At 34.6% G+C, this 6,357-nt stretch overlaps 1 pseudogene; it reads left to right on the forward strand.

Moving 5' to 3' along the window:
• The window catches only part of LOC112815974 (popy Class I histocompatibility antigen, A-1 alpha chain-like), a 33,668-nt pseudogene continuing 27,311 nt past the window's right edge, over positions 1 to 6,357 (forward strand).

Raw genomic sequence — 6,357 nt, forward strand, 5'->3', positions numbered from 1 at the left:
ATGCGAGGGTGAGTGTGCACTCTCTCTCTCTCTCTCAAATAATTAAATAAAATCTTTAAAAAATATATTTGGTGCAGAAAAAATATTTGAAGAAATAATGGCTGAAAACTTCCAAATGATTGGGGAAAAAAACATAAATTTATAGAGTCCAGAAGCTCATTCTCCAAACAAGAAAAACTCAAAGAAATCTATTCCCAAATGCATCATAATCAAACTGCTGAAAACTAAAGTCTAAGAAAATATCTTGAAAACAGAGAAAAACAGTCTCACATATAGAAAAACAATAATTAGAGCAACTGTGAATTTCACATCAGAAATGTCAGGAATAGGGTGCCTGGGTGGCTCAGATGGTTAAGCGTCTGCCTTCGGCTCAGGTCATGATCCCAGGGTCCTGGGATCGAGTCCCACATTGGGCTCCCTGCTCCTTGGGAGCCTGCTTCTCTCTCTCTCTCTCTCTCTCTCTCTCTCTCGTGTCTCATGAATAAATGAATAAAATCTTTAAAAAAAAAAAAAGAAATGTCAGGAATGGAGTAAGAATGATAAAATGGCAAATATTTAGGTAAATACCATAAACTCTTTTTTTCTTTTAAGCTCTTTAAAATTCACATGAGAGTTGAAAGCAAAAAATATGACATTGTCTGATGGAGTTTCCAATGGATGTAGATGTATTCTATGTATGGCAATTATAACATAAATGGGGGAGGGCAAAATAACCTATAAGGTGGCAAGGTTTCTATATTCCAACAAAGGTTGTAATATATTAATTCTAAATAGACCGTGAAAAGTTAAGTACACATATTGTAATCCCTAGAGTAACCCCTTAAAAAAGATTTAGGAATTCCAACTTCTGGAATGGCGTCATAAGGACCTCTAAAAATAGTCCTCCTAAAAGCAAAGAAAACACAGGCAAATTTGTCAAAATCAATTTTTTTTAGAACTTCGGAAATTAACCAAAGACTTGCAACAGCGGAAGGAGGGTTTCCTCAGGAAAAATGATTTCAGTAAGAACAATGAATTTTGTGGCATTTTAACTTGCCCCAATCCTATCCCCTTATCACCGGCTCATCTACAACTATCAAGTGGTAGACTTGAAAACCAACCACATCGCAACTATGGTAGCTATGAAAACCAGCAATCTAGCAACAATTGACAGGACCAAAACGGGTTTGGAGCTCCTCCAAAGCCCCACCTCCTAGTGAATTATCTCTATTTTAACTATCTGGTGGCTTGCTGAAAAATTCCATTCTCAGAGCATGTCTTCATTTTATCTGACTCAGAGGTTACTCTGTGCAAACAGTTCTATTTGCAAAGCACTATCAAAAATAATCAGTGACAAGCATTACCAGTTGGAGCTAACAAAAACTGAAAATAAAATATGTGAGAATGAGTTGCCCAAAGGGGTCTCTAAAAAGTCCTAGAATATTCCTAGGTATCTAGAAGGCTACAGGAATATGCAAGGCTGTTCATGTGCCTAGGAAAAACCTGAGAAGGCCCTAATCTCTCACCTCTGACCTACTGTGACATTCTGCACAAGCAGGGAGTGAAGATAAAGGCAGAGTTAGTTGTAAACTGCCTGTCAGAGCACTGAAGCCATACCCCAACATGCACACACCAACCTTGACAAAGGCTAGGAGATTTATTGGTTCCAGGCATTTAAGGAAATCTGTCCGGTCATTAGCTGATCATTAAACTAACCAGGCAGAGACTTCAGTGGCCATCCATGACAACGAATGCAAACTTTACAGAATTAATTCAGGAAAATCACTAAAAAATAGCAACAAAACCAAACTAGTGGGGGGGGTGTCACATTATTTTAAACATTCAGTTTTCAACACACAAAGAAATGATAAAGTATGACTCATTCAAGACGGGGGGTTGGAAGAAGCAGCTAGTAGAAACTCTACCAGTGAATGCCCAAAAGTTGAACCTAGTAGACAATGACTTTAAATCATCTATTATAATATGTTCAAAGAATTAAAGGAAACTATGTCCAAAGAATTAAAAGAAAGTATGAGGGAAGTGTCTCACCAAATAGAGAACATCAATAAAGAGATAGAAATTATGTTTTAAAAAGGACAAAGTAGAAATTCCAGCACTGAAAAGTACAATAACTGACATGAAAATTTCACTATTGGTGCTTATTATGGACTGATTTTCCTCTGTAAAATTCATATATTGAAGCTCTAACTCCCAATGTGACTGCATCTGGAGATAAGGCTTTTAGGAGGCAACTAAGGTTAAACGGGGTCATAAGGTCGCCTTAATAAGATTAACAGCTGACTTCGCATCAGAAATCATGGAGGCCAAAGGGCAATAGGATGACATATTCAAAATGCTTAAAGAAAAATACGGTCAACCAAGAATTCTATATCCAGCAAAACTTAAAAAAAAATAGCAACAAAAACAAACTGGGGGGGTGGGGGTCATAAAGAAGAAATTGAGACATTCCCAGATAAACAAAAGCAGAATTTGTTATTATCAGACTTGCCTTACAAGAAATACTGAAATGAATCCTTCAAGCTGAAGGAAAGGACACTAGACAGTAAATTGAATCCACACAAAGAAATGTATAGCACCAGTAAAGGTTGCCTCAAATCCATTTTGGGAATAAGCAAATGAAAAACAGTAAATAAATTACATTCAGAGTTCTCTGTCTTATATTCCCTGCCAAATTCATAATTGTCACTTAATCAGAAAACAAAGTCAGAAGTATCTTGAGAGGATGTATTTTTATTTCTTACTTAATAAATAATATGAATTTTTTAAAGTATACACAGAGATAAAGTCAAAAACTCACTATATCAATTAAAATGGAATTTTTTTACTTTTATAATTTATTTTGTTTAAATTCAATTAGTTAACATAGTGTATCATTAGTTTCAGATGTAGAGTTCAATTATTCATCCGTTGCATAACACCCAGTGCTAAGTACATCACATGCCCTCCTTAATACCCGTCACCCAGTTACCCCATCCCTCCACCCCCTTCCCCTCCAGCAACCCTGTTGGTTTCCTATAATTAAAAGTCCCTTATGATTTGTCTCCCTCTCTGATTTCATCTTATTTTATTTTTCCCTCCCTTCCCCTATGATCATCTGTTTTGTTTCTTAAATTCCACATATGAATGAAACCATATAATTCTTTCTCTGATTGACATGTCGCTCATAAAATGGAATCTTTTAAAATTTCAAATAATCCAAAAAAGTCAAGAGAGGGGAGACAGAGGTATGGAAAACAGAACAAACAGATATAAATAATAAAATGGTAGACCCATATAGCCAAATATATCAATAATTGTATTTAGTCTCAATGGTCTAAACACATCAATTAGAAGACAAAGATTGTCATAAAGGATAAAAGAATCAAGAACCAACTTATACACTATCTATAATAATTCACTAAATATAAGGGTCAGTTAAGATTAAAAGAATCGAGAAATGATATACCAAGCAAACACTGACCAAAAGAAAGCTGAAAGATCTATAATAATATCAGTCAAAGTGGACTTCAGAGTGAGGAAAATTATCAGGAATAAAGAGAGACATTGCATGGGGCACCTGGGTGGCTCAGTTGGTTATGGATCCAACTCTTGATTTTGGCTCAGGTCATGATCTCAGGGTCCTGAGATTGAGCCCCACATCAGGCTCTGTGCTGAGTGTGAAGTGCTTGAGATTCTCTGCCTTTCCCTTTCCCTCTGCCCCTCCCTGCACGTGCTTTGCACACGCACACACGCGCACGCGCGCACACACACACACACACACAGTCTCAATAGTAAATAAATAAATAAAGACATCGCACAATGGTAAAGGGATAAATTCATCAAGAAGATATAACAATCTTAAATATGTATGTATGTAACAGAGCTTCAAAATAAAAGTGAAGACAGATGGAAATGAAAGGAAAAATGAACAACTCCACAATTATGGTTGGTGACTTGATTTCTCAGTAATCAGTGGGACAGGAGACAAAAATCAGCAAAAATATAGAAAAACTGAACAACTTCATCAACCAACTGGAACTAACAAACACTTAGAGAATACTTCATCCAACGACAGTGGAATACACTTTCAAGTACACATGTGCACCAAGATAAACCATATTCCGTATCACTAAACAAAACTGAATAAACTTAAAATAATAGAAGTCATAAAAAGTAAGTTCTCTCTGTAACATTAAAGTAGAAATCAGTAACAGAAAGATAAGTGAAAAATCTCCAAATACTTGGTAGTTATTTTAATTATTCTAAATGACCTATGGGTCAAAAAGAAATCTCATTAAAGAGTATTTTGAACAAAATAAAAATAAAACATAAAATAATTTCCAGGATGCAGCTAAACCATGCATCCAGGTAAATTGCAAATAATGCATTTAATGCACATATCAGAAAAGAAGAAAAACTGCAATAAAAAAACAAAGCTTCCACTTTAAGAAAATAGAAAAAGAAGAGCAAATAAACTTAAAGTAAGCAGAAGAAGGACATAATAAAAATAAAAACAAAAATCAATGAATTCAAAACAGAAAAAAAAAAGAAATTAAAAGCTGGTTCTTTGAGGGGCACCTGGGTGGCTGTCAGTTAAGCATCCTACTCTTCATTTGGGCTCAGGTCATGATTTCAGGGTCATGATATCAAGCCTTGCGTCACAGGCTCTGCGCTCAGCAGGGATCCTGCTTAAGATTTTCTCTGCCCCTCCCACCCTCTCTCTCAAAAAAAAAAAAAAAAGAGCAAGAACAACAACAAAAAACCCTTAAGCCTAAAAGCTGGTTCTTTGAAAAGATTAGTAAAATTAATAATATTTTTGCCATACTGACCAAGAAAAAAAGAAGGTATAAATTTCTTTTACCAGAAATGAGAAAGGGAGTATCTTTATAGACCTTGCAGACATTAGAAACATAAGGGAATAGTAAGAACATCTCTACACATATAAATGGACCAATTGATATCAACCAATTCCTTCAAAACTACAAACTACCAAAACTTACCCAAGAAGAAATAGATACTGAAATAGTTCTATGTCTGTTAAAGAAATTGACTTCATAGTTTTATTTAAAAAAAAAAACTTCAAAATAAAATTGAGGTCCAGATGGCTTCACTGTTGAGTTCTTCGAAACATATAAAGAAGAAATTACATCAGTTCTACACAATCTCTTCCAGAAAATAAAAGAAGAAAGAACACTGCCTGATACCAAAATGAGCTAAAGACAGTAGAAGAAAAGAAAATTGCAGATCAACATCCCTCCTGAAAATTAGAAACAAACATCCTAACCAAAATACTAGCAACTCAAATCCAGCAACGTATATAACAAAAATTCTACTCCATGCCCAAGTAGGGTTTATCCCAGGAATACAACACTAATTAAATATTTAAAAGTCAATCAATGTAATCCATCATATTAACAGACTTAAAAATCAAACCTCATGATAGCAATTGATACAAAAACTATTTAACAAAATTCAGCAGTCATTTATTATTAAAAATTAATTTAGGGGCGCCTGGGTGGCTCAGTCATTAAGCATCTGCCTTTGGCTCAGGTCATGATCCCAGGGTCCTGGGATGGAGCCCCGCATCGGGCTCCTTGCTCCGCGGGAAGGCTGCTTCTCCCTCTCCCACTCCCCCTGCTTGTGTTCCCTGTCTCGCTGTGTCTCTCTCTCTGTCAAATAAATAAATAAAATCTTTAAAAAATTAATTTAAAAAGGATATATATACATATATTAATTATCATAATATAATGTAGTGATATGTAATTATATGTTATTTATCCTAATTAACAGTAAAGATCTGAATTTTTTTATCTGAGGTCAAAAACAAGGCAAGGATAAACACTCTCACCAGACATATTCAAATCATACTGGAAGTCCTAGCCAATGTAATAGGGCAGGAGAAAAAAGACATATGATTGGAAAGGAAGGAAGAAGAGGATCTTATTCACACACAACACAATATCTAAAAGATAATCCCAAAGAAGCTACAAAAAAGTTCCTAGAATTAATAAGTGAGTTTTTTAAGTTTGCAAAATTCAATGTCAACAGATATAAATTGACATTCCTATGTGCTAGCAATTAACAATTGGACATCATATTTTTAAAAACATCATCTACAAGCTTCAAGAAAATTAAATATTCTAACAAAACTTGTTCAAGGTATGTCTTTAGAAAAAAAAAACAGCTATAAGGTACTGATGCAATAAATCAAAGACAACCTATGTAAAGGGAAATGCCACATTCATGGACTGGATGACTGTATAATTAAGATGTCAATTATTCTTAAATGATCTATTGATTTAGAGGAATTCCAATAAAAATTCCAGCAGGAGTGTGTATATATATATATATATATATATATATATATATATATATATA

The sequence above is a fragment of the Callorhinus ursinus genome, unplaced genomic scaffold (genome assembly GCF_003265705.2).
Source record: "Callorhinus ursinus isolate GAN/ISIS: 27379988/994484 unplaced genomic scaffold, GSC_fseal_2.0 scaffold59, whole genome shotgun sequence".
NCBI lineage: Eukaryota > Metazoa > Chordata > Mammalia > Carnivora > Otariidae > Callorhinus > Callorhinus ursinus.